Source organism: Zonotrichia leucophrys, chromosome 11, assembly GCF_028769735.1.
Source record: "Zonotrichia leucophrys gambelii isolate GWCS_2022_RI chromosome 11, RI_Zleu_2.0, whole genome shotgun sequence".
NCBI lineage: Eukaryota > Metazoa > Chordata > Aves > Passeriformes > Passerellidae > Zonotrichia > Zonotrichia leucophrys.
The window spans coordinates 536,062-556,830 of record NC_088181.1 but is presented as its reverse complement, the minus strand read 5'-3'; the positions used below and the strand labels follow the sequence as shown (position 1 = coordinate 556,830).

Below are 20,769 nucleotides of genomic sequence, written 5' to 3'. Positions count from 1 at the left end.
CGTGCAGCCCCGTTTGCTCTCATCATTTTAATAGTGGACCGAAGGTATGTTGCCATGTGAACAAGTCATCGTGTCACCATGGCAACCGGCTGGATTGCAGCACCGCTCGCAGGACTGGACTTTTTTTTTCCTTTCCCCCCCCCCCCCTTTTTTTTTTTCCTACTCGGTGCTTTTCCTATTGTTAAGTCTGCTGAAGGGCTCACAATGGGAGGATTCAGGCTGCTTTGGGAAGCAGCTTTTCATTTAAACCTGGAAGTTGTTGTATAAACAGCAAGGCCAGCGTGCCACGGGATTCGCTTTCAAGGCAGACTTGAGGAGGGCTTTGAAGCAGGACCCCGGTGTGTTCTGCAGCTTGATCAGGACTGAGACAATTACACGTCTTGGCACCTTTCAGACTCCTCTCCACACTCCCCTCTGCTGCCCGCAGTGGGGTCCCAGACGCTCAGCTGTGGATTGGGTGACCCCCGGACAGCCCTTTGCTGCTGCTGTGAGCCTTTTTTGCTTTTGGAGATAGCAGTAGGCCAGAATTAGACACACTGAGAGGTTTCATTTTATTTAGGGGTTTTTTTCCACCTTCTCCATCCCACGTCACATAGGCAGCTTCCAACACCAAGCAGTGGGGGCAGAGGAGCAACATGAAAAGATAAATGATTCAGGCACTCAGACATGAGAGCAGCGAGAGCCTGGCGTGCGCATCCCTACGCGCAGGATGCTGACGGAATACAGTGCAGGACTCTGCAGAAGGCTGAGGGAAAAACATGCAAATAAAATACAGCTATTCAGCCTATTGTTTTATACATTAAATTCCAGTAATTCAACTTTTTTTCTCCCCTGGAACTACATGAGAACTTAGAGGCTGGGATGGTGGGGATCATTCCCAGCCCCTTCCCAGGTATGGATTGTTCTATCCACAGTCCTGGTGTGGCATAAAGAGCTCTTAGGAAAAGGGCGTCTCCTGTAGAATTTCCAGAGCTCAAGTAGCAGCATGTGGGATGGCAGCAGGTTCTGATCCACTGCAAGTACAACTGGGCAACCTCAAGGGACCCCTCAGCCAGTTCTAGCACGGCCCTCCTGTGTGATTCTCTCCTGTGGCAGCAGATTAGTGAGATCAGGAATGAAGCAGGAGAAAGAACAACCCCCAATAGGCTGAAGAGTCCTTGGGCCAGGAACTGCTGCTGGTGGCTGGTCTTCACCAAATCATAAAGGTTGGAAGGGAAAAATATTTTGTTACTGTCCAATCTGTCTTGATGCGCTGATGCAAACTGGAGATCAGATCTGAACACACAGGGCAGTTTTGCTCATGGTGAAGAACAGGAACAGGCAGGTGGAGGTGCTGTTCGGATGGGCTTGGGATAGTGGATAAATGCAGCAATGTGCAGCTTTGGGCACAGGACAGGTGTGCTCATCCCCAGGGCTGGCCTGGAGCACATCAGCACCAGCAGCAGGAGGATCATGGTGCCATCCTGCTGTGTCTGTGTGTCATCAAATCCCAGAGTGGTGGGCTGGGAAGGGACCTTGAACTTCATCCCATCCCACCCTGTGCCATGGCAGGGACACCTTCCACAACGCCAGGTTGCTCCAAGCCTTGTCCAGCCTGGCCTTGGGCACTGCCAGGGATCCAGGAGCAGCCTCTGGGCACCTGTGCCAGGGCATCACCGTTCTCACAGGGAGGAATGTCCTCCCATTACCCCGCCCTGCCCGTGGGGCTCCAGCGCTGGTGGCGCTGGCAGCCAGGCCGGCTGTTGGCACACAGAGCCCGCCCCGCCGGCTCGGGCAGCAGCCCCTGCCCCTCAGCACTCACACTCATTTAGGCAGGCAATTGGTGAGGTGAATCGCCCTCCGTAGGCAGCAGGGATCATCTCTTCTTTGTGCATAAAATTACAGCAAACAAGCCTCAAATAACACAGGACACTTTCATAATTGATTTATGCGAGGACTCTGAAAGTTCTATTACCTTTTGTTTAGCTCAGGGGGCCTGACTCTGTGCAATCCATTGCTGAAACTAATTACAAGATATAATTAAACTGTGACACGAAGATATTATACCGTTAGTTTACTAATGACACCGCGAAGCTGTACCACCAGCGCAGGACAGTGATTATGCTTCATTCATTATTTATCCCTTTGCTAAATGAGACGCTGACATTTTCAAAAATTACTTTGAGGTTTCTTAATTGTCAGCAGCAGGATGGACTAGAAGGAGCTCTCCTTCCTCTTAGTTACTTATCTGAACCTCAGATGTATTATTAGCAAAAAAAAAAAAAACAATAGTTCCCGTCCCCCTGTGGGACTCTGTGGGCATTGCTGGGCTGATCTGGGGCCGTGGCTGCTGGCAGGTGATGGACTGGGTCTGCAGGGGAAGGGTCTCCTCTGGCACTTCCTGCACAGCCTGGCTAACCTGAGCTGCTTTTTAGGGTCATGCTGAGTTTTAAGTGGTTCTGTGCCAGCTGGAGGAGTCTGTCCCTCTGCTTCCTCTGAGCATCTTCTTGCACCGTTGTTGCTGTAATAACTTTTTGGACTTTATCGATCAGTAAAGGCATTTTCCATTAGTACTACTAAAATAGAATTATTTACCTTAAAAAAACCTTGTTAGAAGTGCTGTAATTGGCATAAAGCGGAACAGGCACTGCCATATTCTCAGAAAAAGAGATGCATTTCCTGACTTCCTCATGAAAAGTTCTGGGTTTTTGTCCATAAAGGTTTCTCTCCTTCTCCCTCTGTGCCTCCCCACCCTCTGTATTTCTTGAGTCTGGAGGACCTAAAAGCACATCTGGCACTAACCTCTGGGTCACCTTCCCACCACGCAGCCTGTTTTCCTCAGGGCACCGCTGGACAGCTTAAGATGGGGTTTAATTTCTTCTGAGTGTAATGGCATCCGGCATCTATAATTACACTGTTTTCTGTGCTGTGCTGATTAAATACGGTTTACCCAGAGAACCAAATGATGAATACTTGAGCAGAGTGTGTAGAACCAATAGCTGGTTAAATAGTCATAATAAATAAATTTGAAAGAGGAGAAGGAAGAGGGGCTCATGAGTTATGGGACAGTAGCAGGTGTGAGAAAAAAGAAAGAGAGATTAACACTAAAGGCAGGAGACTCTTTCTAGTGCTTCACCTAAAGAGAAGGACAAAAGGCCCAGCTTTAATGGCTGCCCACTGCCAGAGGGCAGGGCTGGGTGGGATATTGGGAATGAGGAATTGTTCCCTGGCAGGGTGGGCAGGCCCTGGCACAGGTGCCCAGAGCAGCTGGGGCTGCCCCTGCATCCCTGGCACTGCCCGAGGCCAGGCTGGACACTGGGGCTGGAGCAGCCTGGGGCAGTGGGAGGTGTCCCTGCCATGGCAGGGGTGGGATGTGGAGAACTTTGAGGTTCCTTCCAATCCAAACCAGTCTGGGACTCTGAAGTCACAGGTTTGGCTTTCTTTCACTGTCTTCCAGAGAAGAAGGATTATTTTCCTTCTTTTTGCTCCCTCTGAATTAGATTAGGAGCTGCTCTGATTTGTTCAGGTCTGAGGGTGATTAACTCCCATTTGTTGCACGTTTTAGCCTCAGAAAGTGCCACAGGCCATGAGAGGTGAGGGCTGTGTGTTCTCCAGACATGCACCCACGCTGGGCTCCCAGCTCTCCTCAGACCAGGAGTGGCTGTGGCTCTGCACCCCCTGGCACTGGCAGGAAGGAAGGGTGTGCAGTGTCAGCAGCATTCTGGAGTGTTTGTAGATTCTACACCTGTCCTTGGTCTCTGTTAGTAGAAAGAGTAGGAGTGAGGTGCTGGTGGGGTCACAGTTCAGCTCTTGGCTTTTTCCAACCTGGAATCAAACAGCAACTCAGAAATGGGTGAGTCGGAAGGAAACTGTTTCTGGAGCCTTATTTACCCAGTAAGTTCTAAATGTTTAATGACCTCAAAGTGTGCTCCAGAGAAACCAAGTAATTGCATTTGCTTAGACACTGGTAGAAAAGGGATTTAGAAGACATTAGATAGTACCTGGTGCTTGGTGAGCTCCAGCAACCCCAGAAGGTGTCAAGCTGATCTTTTCCTAAAGTGGCATTTCAAGCAGAATGTTTCCATCCTGGGTCCAGGGGAGCAGTAAGTGCCAGCTTGCTCTAGGAACACTCAGACAGAGCTGTAGGACCTGCTGGCAGCCTGCTCCTCCTGTTAGTGACCTCGTCAGGTGGGATTTAGGCTGTTCTGGTGGGCACCAAGGGCTGGGACAGGGACGCCAGGACTGCCAGCTGCAGTTGGGGAGCGCTTGGCACCAGCTGGGCTTTGTCCCTCTGCAGAAGTTACTCCCAGGAGTAACCAAGAGGGGCTGGGAGAGTTTGTTTAAACCAGAGTGTGGAGCCCCTCACAGAGCCAGAACCTTTCCTAGGAGGCCATTTCCATTCAGTGCCTCTGAATGGCTCCTGGGTGTTGTGCCATTGTAGGAATAAGGTGCTTTAGCATTTTTCCTTGCTCTCTCCTCCCCCTCTATCCCCCCAGTGGACTGCAAGGCTCTAAATATAGGTCACCCCAGGCAATTAGGGAAGAGCTGCTGGTTTTGAAAGACTGAACAGGCAGGAAGCCCCGTTTCCAAATGAGTTATCAGGTGAGATGGTGTTTGGCCTCAGCCAGAGTGATTGACAGGGGGTCTGCATGTTCACAGATACATTATTTAAACATGGGGAGATATAAGAGATCTTCTGCACTAATTACTTCGAAGGCTGTATTAATCACAAGACACTTTAATACTCAATCAATACTTGCATTTGTCAATGACCTTGTAAATCTCCTCACTTCTCTGCTGTATGGCAAAAGTGTCATTTGACATCTTCAGGGGCCTCGTTTTGTGCAGCTCTTGCTCAGTAAAATATATGTTTGCAAAGTCTTAGTTCCAGTGTTTAAAGTTCAGTTTCAGAAGTGAAAATAGGAAGAGGATAGATGTTAAAGCAGCTGTGTAGCTGTGTTTCAACAACTGGGCCATCATTTTTGATGTGAACTGGGCTCACACCTGAGGGGGACATTTCATGGGACATGCATGGATTCTAGCTTCACCTGAAGACTGGGCCATGGTGACTTGGTGGCAGAACAATGAAGTCTTTGCCATACTATGTGTGTGTTAATGGGGAGGGTACTGGAGTGCTGACCCAATATCTTTTAGATGTCAGAGACGTGAAATTTGGTAATTTCATCAGAGAAAAGGAAGTAAAACAATGTCTTCAAATTCAGACAAGATTGCACTGCAGCCCAGATATTCAAAGTGGAAAAGAGCCATGATGTTGGTTTTCTATAAGGCATTGAACTGGAAGAGGGAAACTGAGAGCAAAAAAGCCCTGTGCACTATTAACTCCCGGCTAGTTGGAGCTGTTTACCTTTTCTGGAGTTTTTCCAGCTGTTATCCTGTTGTTTGAGCAGATATTTCTCATAGTCCCAAAGGAATTGTACAACTAATAATATTCTACCTGCCTGCGTTTGGGATTTTTTAAGCAAGTCCTGTGGGTGGTGTGCTCAGTTGGTTAAATGTGGCAGCCAGAAAGCAGAGCCTGGTCCTGGGCTCGTGAGGCCGGAAGGCACCTCTGGCTGCTGCCCTGTCCAGCCTGAGCGCCCGTGTCTGTCAGAGCTGGGCCAGTCCCCATGCCCCTGGCAGCATTCTCCTGCCCGTTCCATCCATTTTTTTCCTGGTATTCTTGTTGGTAATTGTTACAGCATTCCTGCTTTGCACTCTGGCCTTGGTATCAGATCTCTAGATCAAGGTTTGCAAATATTTAGAGCATTTTGTTAGTCATTGCATGTGACCCTTTTCTTTATAATGAAAAAGGTTTTATCTTTAAAAATCCCTTTGTTAAAAATCCCTTCATTTCCCCATCCCTGGCACGGCAGTTTGGGCCAGCACACAAACCCATTTTCCCGTGTTCTCCACTGTTGCATACATTATATTCTTCAGAGAAATTTCATCTCTGCGCTCCTTTCTGTGGAATCCTCCTGCAGAAACCTCATTGGCAGCATGCAAAAATTGCCTTTTCCCATTCCAACTGCCCCTGCCTTAGTCACTGCTGTCAGATCTGAAGCTGCTCAGCTGCAGAGGGAGGGGAGTTTAGTGCTTTCCCTCTGCTCTCAGGCCATTTTTCCTATGCTTCTTTTTTATTCTTTTATTTTATTTGTGGTCCCTGTCATTCTGTCGGGGCAAAGGGGTAAAGAGATTTGACACTAAGTGCGGGGAAATGCTGTATCTGGAATCTATCTTCCAGACGGCAAAAGAATAAAAATTCATGGCAGGACAGCGGCTGCTGCCACGTTCCCTAAGACATATTGCAGGTAGCGTTATTTATTGTGGCACGGAGTTCATGGAAGTGCTACCTCAAAGCACCCGCAGAGATCCTAAAAAGCCCATCTCCCATCAGGTGCAGCAGATTTACGGCGCTGAGCGCGGCGGGGTCAGAGCGCGGTGCGGGAGCCGGGGCCGCTCCGGGCGGGGACAGCGGGGCCCGAGCCCTGTGGGGACATTGTGGGGTGACATTGTGGGGGGGACATCGCCCGAGCCCTGCGGGGACACTGCCCAGGAGCCGGAGCTGCGAGATGGCACACCAGGCTCGGGGGCACTGCTGGGCAGCCCCAGACAGCACAGCTTCCACCACGGATTCTGGGGAAATGAGAGGGTTCCTGGATTCTGGAGCAATGAGAAGGTTCCTGGATTCTGGGGGAAATGAGAAGGTTCCTGGCCGTGCAGGTTCCTGGCCGTGTAGGCTCCAGGAGGGAGGTGCTGAGCCTTTATTCACTGGGGGTTCTCAGAAACCTGCAGGGCGGTAAACCAGAAATGTTGGAAACCTCAGAGGTCATTAAAGACCTCTCAAACGATACAAATATAGTAGCAAAACCTCATTAATTCTTGCAGGCCTTCTGGACATTGGTTCCCCCTTCCTCTCCTCTGGAGTCCCTGTTTTCTCACAATTTTTGACAGTTAGAGAAAAACTCACATCTTTCAGCTTTCGGAATTCCAACACAGTGACCACAATAAATGTGAGAGCAGTTGGGAGCAACAAATATTCAGTTCATAGACCCACATAAAATTAGATGATGTCAGCTAAGCTAATAGCAACTCTGTTCTCTGAGTGGTTGTCCTAACCCTGCCTCTGCTTCTTGCAGAACTCCCAAAGATTCAGATTTCTGAAGACAGAGGAACTTGTTAGCAGTGACACAGGATCTTCTGTCTTGTTATTAGAGGCTTGTGGGGCCTCCTTTGGTGATGGTACAAGCCAAGCAGTTTTCCATGTTTTTCCAGCAGTTTCCCAGGATTCATCTCATTGCCTTCACCTGTGCCACTGCCTTGGCTGCCATTTGCTGCTGTTGGGTTGGAATCATGGACTCATGCAATGGTTTGGGTTGGAAGGGACCTTAGAGCTCATTCCGTTCCCCCCCTGCCCTTCCCCTATCCCAGGTTGTTCCAGGCCCTGCCCAACCTGGCCTTGCACCCTTCCAGGAAGGGGGAGGCCACAGCCTTTCTGGGTTGTTCCCTTTCAAGCTCCAGAGCCAAAATTCATCACCCAGCTGCAGTGGAGGTGTGGGAAGCACCTCTGGGGCCGCTGCTGCCCTGCCCGCTGCCGAGGGCAGCTGCTCCTGCTGCTGCTGCTGGAGCAGGGATGTCGAGGTGCTCATTCCCATTGCTGGCTTTGCTGCTGCTGCTGCACCAGGGATATTGAGGTGCTTATTTCCACAGCTGGCTTTTCCTCTGGCCAGCTGGAGGTTATCAGGCCAGAGCTGCTCCCCAGCCTCATAAACCTCGTGCACTATTCGGAGTCATGACTCTCCCCCTGAGCCGCCGGCGCTGTTCCCTGGGACAGCTAATCCCTCAGCGTGCCTGCTGGAAGCTGCTGTATTGATTTCTGCCTCTCTCTAAACCTCAGTTGTGTTCAGTGCTTGTTAGACATCTGAAGGAATATCCAGTGGGCTCCAGGGGCAGCCAGGGAGTGGGGCACAGGCAGCGGGGCCAGGGATGTTTGCTTCAGGTTGGAGATGTGCCAGCAGGAAGGTGGCAGTGGGACCCCTGAGCCCCAGTAAAGCTCTTGGACAAGATTTAAACTAGCTCGACACTGCTGGCTCACTCTGTAATCATTGATAAGTAGCTTTTCATGTGTTGGGCTCAGGGGATTTGATGGTCCTCGGGGACAGGTTTAGGGCAATGGATGCCCTTCGCAAGCTGTGCCCAGATGCACATACAAGGGAGCCACTGCTGGAGACTTTTCTTCATTTACTCCCTGTAAGTCACAAGAAACCTCTGAATTGCAGGCCCCCGTCGGCAGGACGTGCAGGCTCCCTGGGAGCGCACTTGGGCTGGATCTGTTGGATTTCCAGTCTTTGGGATGTGTCATGGTGCCCAGTGTCACCCTCTGCCACGTACCCTGTTCCCAGACTGACGCAGCTGCAAAGAGCTCCTTTATGTGGAGGCAGCAGTGGATGATTAGGGAGGCTATGTGGACACTGCAATTGAAGCTTAGAGCCAGGATGAGAGGGCTGAAAGAGGCAAAAGGAAGGATTTAGCATATTTTTAATTAAAATAACAAGCTGGGACCTGTCACTACATAGATTCCTTTGTATCCAGAGTTCCTTTCCCTCTTTTCATCTTTGACTTTTCAGATTAGGCACTCTCAGAGCAGGGATCACACTTTCCTCTGATCTGGAAAATGCCTGGCATGCTTTGAGGGCTGGCATTGTCTATGCAATAATGAAATAACCACAGTTTTGGTCTCATTGCTGTCTAACTCCTATCTGCCATCGTCATGAGATAGGGCTTGAAATAATTGCACCTACACTTACATTATACTTTTCGTTGTTCACAAATTAATTCTCGTACCACTCTGAGATCAGAACTGGTACAGCTGCTCTGTGAACTTGGGATGAACACACAGAGATGGAGCTTTTTCTCCCCAAAAGTGGTGGTGCCTGCTGTGTCACGGTGAGCGGCATAAACACAAAACTCATCCCTGTCTGAGCATTTTATAGTAAGTGGGGCATTAGGAAAAGTGGCTGATCTGTCATGTTCTTTATTTATGTTAAATTAAAAATTAGTAGATTAAGCCAGATTTTGCTCTATTAAACACAGATAGGCTGGTTCAAAGCAACCCTATCAATCAAAAAGGTGATTGTGTCACATGATTTAAAATTTGTTCCAACAGTGGCACAACCCAGAAAAGATCACAACCCAGATCTAAACAAAGCTTGACCCTCCATCCATGTAATTTAGCATAAAACCCTGAAAAGAAGCAAAGCAAACTGAAGTAATTGCAAAATACAAATTTTAATAGACCTAATCCCCGGGAGGATCTCTGCCAGGGGAGTTGAATTTGGATTTGTTTGTACAGATGAGTCTGAATGGCACCGGAGTGCTGGTATAGAGCTGCTCCCAGGCTGTGCTGGGAGAGGTGGTCCTGGTGCAAAGCAGGAACAGGAGCGGTGCTGGAATCACCTTCTGCTCCCTGCTTTCCCCTCTCTCGCAGTCCCCACTCGCACGGTCTGTGTGCTGCTGGCTTTGCTCGGTGGTCACTCACTGCTTTGGCCACAGCTGCTGTCCATGACCTCCTCCTGCTCCTGCGGCTTCCTCAGCAGGCCATGGGAGGGAGGAACCCGGTCTGTCACTCAGACCTCTGCCATTAATTTAGATTTTCCCCTCTTTGTTATGTATCTACATGAGGTAAATCCTGAGTTGTTCTGGATATTGCATTCTCTGTTGGAGATGGCACTTTCCTGCCTTGATTCGGTCTTTCTGGAGCACCGCCCTGGGGCCCCATCAGGCCTCGTGTTTCCTCCTTGTGTTTTCAATTCGCCAAATCCAGCTTTGTGTGTTGGTGCCACTCTGCAAAATGTGCTGTGTCTGTTTATAGCCTCATCTTGGCCTTAGGATTTTACCTTTTCACAAATTCACCAAGGTGGGAATCCAAACACCTTCCCTGTCTCTGGCTGGTGGATGATCAACTAAGCAAGATTCAGCAAACATAACTTTGGTTTTCATATCATATTTCTTTCCTTAAACTACTTGCAACTGCTTACAAATTTATTAATCAATTTTCACATTCTCTGGGCACAATTCACAGGGACTTTGCTGCCCAGGTGTGCACCCTGTATCTGTGTGAGACCACCAATGTTTGATTCTGATCACACCTCTCTTCTGTGTCACGTTCCGTTGCAGACTACTTGGTCAGATTGTCCTGCCTTTTCTTTTCTGAAGCTTTCAGACATGACTAGTTTTGCCACTTAAGTATTTTCATTCCACTGATTGGAGGCTTTGTTCTGTTTTAATATTTGTCAAGCACTAATGGTCACTGGGTGTTGCTTTTAATTGTAACATCTGCTCCAGCTGCAGAGGAGTAGAAATAGTCTCAGCCGTGTGCATAGGTCAAAGACTTGGCCACTTTTTCTCTAAACTGAGTCCAGGCAACTTATTTCTCCAAAGCTGCTGGTGTAAGCCAGCACTTTTATTGCAGAGATGAAAGGTGAGTGCCAGGTTGTGGGGCTGCCGAGCCTCTCCATCTCCTTTCCCCATTAGCAACTGGGAGCGGAGCGGGCAGGTGGAGCAGGCTGAGTGTGCCTTTGCAACACCACCTAAAATCACGTTTGATTTGCTCCTTTGATGGCATGTTCACAGTTATCTTGCCACGACTCTGATCTTCTCCAGCTGCATGGCCCTTTAAATCCCCCATTTCAAATAGGAAGGAGAAAGCGATTTGGTGGAGCCCTTGCCATCCTTCGGATCCGCGCTCTTATTAAGGCTCATATCTATTACTTTCTTCCTTTCTGAAGGAGTCAGCTTGATTCAGTACTTTTGGGACTTGGTGACATTAATGTATCTGTTTTATGTAACACGGAGTCATTATTAACAGAATCCTAGATCATAAAAAAAGGGCTAACGAGAGACAAGGAGGGTTTTTCCCCTTGAAGCTCGTAGCAGCGGTGCCGCGGAGAGGCCGGGGTCAGGGAGCCGCCGCCTGATTGGGCGCGCGGCCGCCGCAGTGGCATTTCTGCAGTTTCATCAGAAAGCCTAAATAATCCATGTGAAAGCCCAGGGTTATTTACAGGAGACAGAGCCGTGCTGCCGGAGCAGCGAGGCACCGGAGCATCGCCTTGGCCCTGGTGTTTGTGCGGGACGGCGCTCCCGCTGCTCCTGCTGGGCAGAGGCTGCAGCCACGCACACACGAGTCACAGAGTTAAAAACAGACCAAGAAATGACCCGAGGAGGGGAAAGGGCCAGGGACCCAGGGGCTGCTTAGTGCTGCTCCGGGAAGGAGTAAGGGTGGGAGCTTACCACTGATGTGGGCAGGGCAGGGCAGGCTGCTGCTCCCCTCTGGCACCCCAACGCTCTCCCTACATGGAGCTGTTCCCTGACAAGAACTCGTAATTTGCTGTGTGTGAGCACAGGCTGCCCCTAAGCCAGCAGAAGAAATTGGAGCTGAGCTTGTGGGTCTCAGAGGGCTCTGACCCAGAGAACCGGCAGTGAGAAGGGGCTGAAGTAGCCGTGGAAGCTTTGGTAGTCTCCTCATCCTGGAATCACAGAATCCCAGACGGGTTTGGGTGGGAAGGGCTCATCTCGTTCCACCCCTGCCATGGGCAGGGACACCTTCCATTCGCTCCAAGCCCCATCCAGCCCGGCCTTGGACACTTCTAGGGATGGGGCAGCCACAGCTTCCCTGGGCAGATGTCCTTTGGCATTGTCCAGTACCTCAGAAGGCTGGTGGGAAGCAAGCAAGCTGTGCCAGAGAGATTACCAGCCAATCCATTTGTTCAGGATGAGAATTTAATAATTTTTTCTACCTTCAAGTTTTAAACTCATTTAAAGGGAGCTGGAATGCCTCCTTTGTTGTTTATATTGCTGTTTTAATATGTTTCCTTTTCTTAGTAAATGGTTTTGCTTTATATAGATTGACACATAAGTATTTGGGGAGGGGGAAGACTATGGAAGACATTTCCTTTAATGTTTTATTAAAGAATCACACACTGTTATAAAATGGTATAAAAGAAACAGCAACTACCCCATGCCCAGCATGACCAGCTCCTTTCCAGCCATTTCAGGAACACGTTGGGTGATCATTGTACCGTGGTTCATGTCTTTGGCACGCGACAGCACAGCCCCAGAGCCTGCACAGCCGCACGCCCGGGGCTCGCTGGGTCACCTCCCTGCCCGGGGATCCAGCCAGGATGTGTGGGGTTTTTCAGAGCATACCATGACCCAGACCTAGAGTCAAACTGAGGTACCCCATCTTGGAAGTCTGCAGACTCTGAGAGCCACTCAGGTGAGGTGCTGAGCTGGTTTTTAGGTTAGGAACTCCAAACTGAGGTCCATCCTGCTCTCTTGATTTAGAATGAATTTTATTATTAATTTTAAATATTAAGTAAAACAAACCTCTCAGATACTTCTTAAGTTACATGTCAGTTCCACCGAAGGCTTGACAGATAAACTCTTGACTATTGTTCTCTTCTGCACATGTAAGAATTCCCTTTTGTATCTGTTTTCTTCCTTCTGTTCCTGAAAGGAGAACAGTCATGAGCACGAGCTCCCCCTCAGCTGGGGGAACTGGAATCAGGACTCATGTTGTCAGGAAAGCACCTCTCTTGCTGGTTCATGACATTTTGCATCTGGCTGAGATCTTAGAGCAGTGCCTGGGCTTCCTCTCTTCCCTCTCAGCAGTTCTCCTTGCGAGGGATGGTGTAAGGAATTAATCTGCTGTAATTCTGCTCTTTGCAGAAACCAGATTTATGACAAAGGAAGGACAAGCCTGCAGCTGAGCTTGCCATGGTGTTGGGTTCGGTGTTTGGGTTTGGAGCTCCGGGGCCCCGAGGTGCCACCATGAGAGCTGGGTGTGTGGGTACATGCAGGGTTAGAGGGGATGGGAAATAAAACCCCTGTCGTGGCTATGAGCTGGGCTCCTGAAAGTGCAGGTTTGACACAAATATGTATAGCGTATTGAAACTGATGTAGTTGTTATCTTCCTTGGAATTCTGGTTTCTGAAACTCGGTGCTTTCCACCACAACCACAAACATTGGGAAGGATTTTTAACAGAAGGTTGGGCTGTGAACAGGAGCTTCAAGTTGGATTAATAAAACCTTCCCAACAAAATCTTGGGTCAGCAGCTCTAGACAGGGGAAAACCCTGTCTGGAGCCCAAACCCCAAATGGCTGCATTGGTTCTCTGGGCAAAGCACATCCAGAGCTGCTGGATGTGTTCAGTGTGAGCCCTTCTTTCAATTTGCTTTGCGATTAGACTTGGCCACAAGGTCACAGCCTAGGGGGAAATTTTGGAACAATTTTCAAAGCAGTTAATTTGGACATTTTTCAAGTATTTAAATGCAAATACAAATGAATAAATAATTTATGCTTGCTTTAACTGAAAAATATTTTATTTTAAGAATACACAAATTGTCCCACATTTAGTATGGGCTGTCTGTGGAGCAGCTGGAAGCTGGGAAAAGCAAGTTCTAAACCCGGGAAAGGGGCCACGCAGTGCTCAGTACCTTCCCAGTTGTGTTTACCTTTGTATCTGTTGCTTTGACTGGGCTGTTAGGGAGTGAAGGAAACCGTGGCAGTACAATAATGTGCACTTGAAAAAAAATTATAGAACCTATTACAACGTTGTTTAAAAATCATTATTATATTGTAATGGAGTTAAATGCTGTGTTTATGTAAGGCTTTAATTCCTGAGGAATTCCAGACTGTGGGGCCAGGCTAATGTGACAAAATACTGAACTCAGAGACATGTGTGTGTTCATTGCAGAGCAAAGGCTCCTGCGGGGACCCAGACATAGAGGGAAATAATTTATTTTCAAAAAAACAGTTTTTAAAAGTTTGCAAATCTATGTTAAATGGAAGATATTGAATAAAAGTGAAGATATTTTAGCAAAATTAGAAGAAAACAAAATCACTGCATTTTGTTAGCAAGGTTTTCTTTTGAAACAGATCTTTTTTAAAAACCCCACCGTCCAAATGAAAAGTTTTGCCTGTGTCAAGCTAAATATTCTTATAAAATTAAAGGACAGGCATGACAGGACAAGGGAAAACGGCTTCCCACTATCAGAGAGCAGGGACAGATGGGATATTAAGAAGGAATCCTTCCCTGGGAGGGTGGTGAGGCCCTGGCACAGGGTCCACCTGGAGAGCATCCAAGGCCAGGCTGGACAGGGCTTGGAGGGCCCGGGGACAGTGGAAGGTGTCTCGGCCGTGACAGGGGGGGGCATGACATGGGCTGTAAGGTCCCTTCCCACCCAAAAAGTTGTGTGTTTTCATGGTTGGTTGCTTACGTCAGGAAACCCCAGTGATTTTGGTGACACGGTGTGAGTTTGGGAGCACATTTGCTTATGCTGGTCCTGAGGAGCCAAGCAGAGGGACACCAGAGCTGTGTGAGGAGACTGGCTCCCATAACTGGGGCGAGAATCAGTCTCCCTCCTGGCTCCTGCCCCTCCATGTAGGCCAGGGTGTGAGGCGCCAGGGGTGCCATCCCTTGTGTGCTGAGTGTGGCAGGGCAGGGTCTCTGCTGCCCATCAGCTCAGACTGAAACACAGCACTGGCTCCTCAGCAGGGTCCTGGGGAACCCAGTGACTCTCAGGCTTGGCATGAAAAACAAAGACTGACTGATTTAAAATAGCGGTGCCAGAATCCTAACAAGATTATTTAACTTTTCGGGGGGGGGGGGGGTGCGGGGGGAGAACATTTTTTCATGCATTTTTATTGATTTTCAGTATGGTACAGAAGCCAGCCATGTGCAGCAGTAACACAGGCAAAGATACAATCATTGAAAAGCAATTACAGCTCCAGCAGCCAGCTCTGGGCTGTGGCTGCTCACCCAGCCCCTCGTCCTGCTTAGGCCCCTCAGGTGCACACTCAGGGTAAAAACCTCGCAACCAGGATTTCAAATGTACCAGTTCCATGTCCTGCTGCACTGCTCTGGGGGGGATTTCCTCCTGGAGGCACTGGGGATGTCGCTCTCCCCTCCAGCCTCAGTGGCTGCTGCTCCATCCTCTCCCAGGCCAGGAGCCCAAGCAGGACCTGACCCAGAGAGGGCCCCAGTCAGCCCCAGCAACCAGAGCAGCTGTTTGCTGTACAGTCCCACAATGGTTTGGGCTGGAAGGGACCTCAGAGCTCATCCTGTCCCACCCCCTGCCATGGGCAGGGACCTTCCGCTGTCCCAGGGTGCTCCAAGTCCTGCCCAGCCTGGCCTTGCACAGTTGCAGGGCTGGGGCAACACCTGCCCAAATCCCAGTGTGCCTCAGCCTCTCCATGGGGGATCTGTGTCCCTTCCTCAGCCCCCACAGAGCAGCCCCAGTGCTCAATGAATGGCTTCATTTGCTGTGTGCAGCAGGGCTGTGCTCTGCAATTGACGGTGGGTCTGTGCTGGGGGGACATGGGGACACAGGCCCAGCCACGTGTGTGCCAGCCCTTGTGAGCAATGGAGTGTAAAAACCAAATAACCAAAACCCTCTCTAGCATTGTGAAAGTTTTATGGTCATTTTTCCAATTACATAATAGAGTTCATAATCTGTTATGAATTAGCATAAATCAGAATCAGCCCACAATTAAGAAAATAAGTTAAATTGCACTTTGTGAAGCATTGTTCTGTCTGAACAGTTTGCTCTCATGCTGCTAACCTGACAAATTCGGTAATTCACAGCATCCTCCTTGAAATCAGTTGGAATTACCAAGGTTTTACAACAGCGTGTACATACAGTTTACAACAGCCTTGGGTGCTGCAGACGGGCTGGTTTCAGAAAAGCAGAGTGTCCTTCAAAAGCCAAACTACTGGGTCTGTGTAAGGTTGGGTACTGGGAGAAATTCCTTCCTGGGAAGGGCTGTCCAGCCCTGGCACAGTCCCCATCCCTGGGGGGATTTAAAGACCGTGTGGATGGGGTACCTGGGCACAGGGGGCAGTGGTGGCCGTGGCACTGCGGGGAATGGCTGGACTCGATGAGCTATGGGCCTTTTCCAGCCCAAAGGATTCTGTGATGCTTCTGAAGGGAATCACCACCCAGAGATGTCAGGAACATCACCAGCTTAGCAAGCAGAATCTATGGATGTTTTGGCCATCATCATGGTACCCCCAGATGCTGTCAGGAGTGATGTTCAAATGACAACAGGAGACAAGAAGCAGCAAAGAGCATGTTTTCATCACCCTGGGGCTGGGGCTGGCCCTGGTTGCTGGAGAGCTGTCCCTGCAGCCTCTGGGAGCTGCCCAGGTCTGGCTGTGGCTGCTGGGCAGCAGAGCAGCTGGCACAGGGCATCAGGGCATCAGGGGCTGGCACAGGGCATCAGGGGCTGGCACAGGGCATCAGGGGCACAGGGCATCAGGGCTGTCCCCACTCTCATCTCAGCCATTCCCAGTGTGGTTCCTGTGCCCAGGGAGGGCACAGCTGTGTCCTTGCTGCTGGCTCTGGGCTGTGGCTGCGAGGGAGGGACGTGCTCTGTGCTGCATTCCACAGCTCCGCAGCAGCGATGCAGCCTTGGGCTGTCAGCCCCTGGATCCAGCGGGTTTCTGTACATTTGTGGGTTCCTGTGACGGAGCAGGGAGTGTGGCAGAGCCCCTTCCCCGGGCTCGCGCACTCACACTCGGCATCCTCGGGGCCAGGCCTGCGGCTCCTGCCTCCTCCAGCGCCTCCATGGGTATTTCTGACAAAGGAAGAGTCCCCGAGCCCTTGCTCCTGAAACAAAGGCCTAATGAAAGGGTCGGGCTGCCCCGGCTGGCAGTGGCTGTAATTCTTGGCAGGGTGTGACATGCCCATCCTCTCGAATTAGCGCGGGGCACGAGGAATTTGGCACGGTGCTAATTGCGATCAGACGGGAACAAGTGGCCTCAGTATGTGGGCACGTGGTGGGACAAAGGGACCCCCGGCCCGCCAGGGGCAGGTGCTGCTGGCCCGGGGCAGGCCTGGAACCCCCCCTTGTCTCCATGCTGCCGAGAAGGACTCGGCTTTAATTTAGTGTGGGCTTTGTTGGATGCTCTTTCTGTGCCGTACAGGAACTCAGCTGGGCCACAGTCAAGGCAGCTGCTGCTGGGGAAGCTCCTGCCATGGAGGGAAAGCTCCTGCCATGCAGGGAAAGCTCCTGCCATGGAAAGTCGCGAGGAAGTTCCCTGCCTTTGCCAGTGGGAAGCTCCTGCCACGGAGGGAAAGTTCCCTGCCCTGCTCACTTCAGCCAGGCAGGAGGGATTCCCATGTCATTCTGGAGTCCAGGAGAGGAGCTGGCAGGGCCAGGCAGAGCTTCCTTCCAGCACAGTACCCTTTCCAGGAAGCAGTCCTTTTGTGACAGCTTCAGAGCCATTTCTCTCCATCGGCCCCACGCAGGGGACATGGCCTGTGCCCCAAGGTGGCACTGGGACAGGGCAGTGAGCCATCTGCAGGCACATTCCTGGGCATTCAAGAGCAGCTTCAGCAGCCCCTGCCCACTGCACCCATCCCACAACAATGAAAGGGATTTCATCCCGCTTGCAGTTGGATTTGGAGCATGATCCTCTGAGGTGGGAGGTGTTTGCAGGGAGATTTCTCACAGCCATGGCAAAGCTTTCCTGCCTTCATCAGTTAGTCAGGGGATGGAGTCAGGTATTCACCAGCAGCCAGCCAGGTAGTAGCCAGAGGATGGCTGTCACATCTGCAGTGCCACCTCAGAGGCTGGGGAATCCAGCTCACAACACCTCCCAAAGTCCAAGTCATGGATCCCATTAAATGCCCCATCCCACAGATGGGCACTGGCACCGGGGCTCCAGTCTGAGCTCTGGGGGTTTGGCAGGAACTCTTCTCTCTTAAACTTGACTTTCCTGAAAAACTCTGCATGTGACCCTCGTTACCTGTGTGGCACTTTGCTTTCTCCTCTTGCAAGTTATTAATGACTAAGCTGAAGTAGTGCAGAATTTCTGCTCCATCCCTTGCTAATGTTGTGTTTGTGCCCTTTTTTCCTGTCTTTTTATCAGGAATTCACGGGAAGATTAATCCCTCTTACTCCATGACAGTTTAGTTTCTTTAAGAACCTTTAGTGAGGGATGTTCTAGAAAAGCTTTTAGAAAATCAGATTGCACTGTATCAGCCCAAATCTCCTGTATTAGCAGGGCTGGTTCCTCATCAGATGGCTCGGATCTGTACATATAAACTCTGCTCTGGTCTTTCAGGCTCTGCCCCAGACGTGTTTATTCATTGCTGCTAATTCTGATCAGTCCCACAGTTTTCTACTCTTTTGCCTGTTCTGGAAATCAGACTTTGTGCCCTGTCATTCCCAGGGTCACTCCCAAAGCCTTTTGTAAAAATTTGTCACCTTCCAATCCTCAGATGCAAAGAAAGAAAGTTCAGCAATTTCATATTTGGGCTCCTTGAGGAAGCACTGTGGGCCTCTGGTGATTTGTTGCTCTGGCACATGAACCCTGCTGACCCCTGCATAGTGAACGGCAGTGCAAGGAATTAATTTAATTTTGCTGCTGTGCCCTTATCTTTCTTAATTCCCCCCTTTACTCCTTGCCCATCTATCAGCAGCTCTGGGTGACAGACAGGCTTCCTGCTTTTGTGTTGGAGAAGCTTTTATTAGCTCTACGAACTCTGATGATTGTTCTCCGGACCCTGTTTTGCCTTGCCTTATTGTGGGTTTGCACTTAAGTGTGCTGGGTTTATATCCTTTTCTATTTTTATTGTTTGGAAACAACTTCCATTTTCCTGAAAGTACCTTTTTTATTTCAGATAACTTCCTTTTCCGTTGGTTTAAACCAAGCTTTGAATGTGTGGTGGTTTGGCCTTTCCCCTGGTGTGTCTCACACATGCTTGTGTCCCACGGTGTTCATGGAACCCAGAAGCCACCTCCAGGTGGCTGATAGAGTGTTTTCCTATGGAGCCAGGGGGCTGGGGGGCGCAGCTTTGCACTAGCAGGCAGAGCATCCCTGTCACAAAGGCGCTGCAGGTCAGCCCTCAGGGAATGTTGGTTGAGTTTGAACTGAACACAAAAAATATCAGTGGCTCCATGCTGTACCCAAACTTCGGCTTCTTTTGGTGCATTATTCCAAATCCTTCTAAATATTTTCTATTCTTCCCATTCTTTTGTTGGCAGGCTCTGACCTGGAGAGTTTGTACTGACTTTTTCTGGTCTGAATAGGAAGCATTCCCCTGCTCCACTCATCAGCACCAGATCCTGTGACATCTCCACGTTCCCACAGTGAGGTAGGAAGACCTAATTTTCATAAGCCTTGTAGAAGTGATTTTTGTGTTGGTCGCCCTCCTGGGATGTGTAATGTAAATCACCTGGATTAGGAGAGATGTGATTACATGTAACAGAGCTGTTCCCAGGCAGAGTTGAGGGTTCTTTGTGCTCCCTGAGCTGCAGAGTTTGCTCTCTCCTGCTCCTCATGGTGTTTAATGCCACCTGCCTGAGGTGTTTCTGAGCACCTCACTCGCTGGCCAGTAGTGTTGGCTCCTCTTACTTTCAATGAAAATGTTTTTTTGAGCAAGACCATCCATAGATTGTATTTTTCCTACATGTCTACAAAGCCTTGCCAGGCTGCAGCTCTGTCTGGGCTGGTGAAGAACCATCAGGGCTCTGTTATTTAATTATTTATGTTGTCCTTAACTGTTAGTTTGTGTCATTAAAGAACAGGCCAAGTGATTAGTGCCCTTGGCTTAATCTTCTTAGCAGGAAAACTGTCCCTTGAAGGTCTGTCCTAATCAAACAGCCATAAGGGAGGATGAGGCAAGGGCGAGACTCCTGATCTGGTTCATTTTCTATATGAATTGGTGAAAGTAAATCATAGTTGGATGGTCTGTTGCAATTAGTAAACATGAGTTTCCCAAAATGATGGTAAATGATGTGCTGGCAGAAAACACACCTTCCTGAACATGGGACAAATATCCCTTTCCTTCCTCCCACTATCCCCACCGTGAGATTTGCCACTTAAAAAATACCTGTGGTCCAAGAGTAGTAATTTCATTATTAAAAATTATTTTGTATATAAATGGACTTCAGTGAGTCACTGTGAAGTACCTGCGTTTAATATATTTGTATTTACTTAGTCATTATAAGGTCATTCATAATCTCTGGAATACTTGGTATTACCAAACGAACCTTGTGTGATACAGGTAGCAATGGAAAGATTAATGGCAGGTTTCAAAAATTACTCATCAGAGTTCTCTATCTTTATGGAAAACAGAGAAATGCAAAATTTGGAGTTGGATTTTTTCCATGTATTTAGTTTTTGGAGGGGTTTTATCCTTTAAAGAAGGTTTCTTTCCTCTTTTCTTCCTACATTTTTATCTGAAGTATTTTGTTTACAACATGAGTGCACACTTCAAGTTCTTGAGAATCATCAGACTTATAAATGTAATGGAAACCTTGGGAAATCGTGTGATAGGCAAACTCTCATTTGCTTTGTGCTCTCAACATCTCAGAGGATCCTGTGGAAAGCATCTCCTTTTTCAATTTAGTTAGGAAATGTTCCAGGACTTGGTGTTCTTTGAGGGGATGAATAGTGTTCTTCAGGTGTCATAAACTGAATCCAGAGATTCTGTGGAGGAATGGCAATGCTGAAATCCCACCTTCCCTGGGGTCAGTGCTCTTGATTTTGATATGAGAATGAGAGGGGGAAGCAATGGATGGAGCACAGAAAGGAGAGAAAAGCACTGAGGGAAAAGCACGGTGGGACAGGAGCAAGTGGAAGGGGATTGCATGGGGACAGTTGGAGAGACAGCACTTGTGGCCAGTTGTGACTTTCTCACACTATTGTGTCCTCACTGATTTTGTTGTATTGGAGATTGCGAATTTTCTTTAAAAAATGTGCAGCACCTGTAAAAGAACTCCATT

The 20,769-nt window shown here is 49.2% G+C and overlaps 1 protein-coding gene across 2 annotated transcripts in view; it reads left to right on the top strand.

Annotated features, from left to right (window-relative positions):
- ZFHX3 (zinc finger homeobox 3) overlaps nucleotides 1-20,769 on the top strand; it is a 384,977-nt gene that overhangs the window by 175,308 nt on the left and 188,900 nt on the right. For both annotated transcript variants that reach the window (XM_064723577.1, XM_064723579.1), the window contains one exon: nucleotides 19,027-19,136. The gene's annotated coding sequence lies outside the window, so the exon portion shown is untranslated. The remainder of the gene's footprint in view (nucleotides 1-19,026; nucleotides 19,137-20,769) is intronic.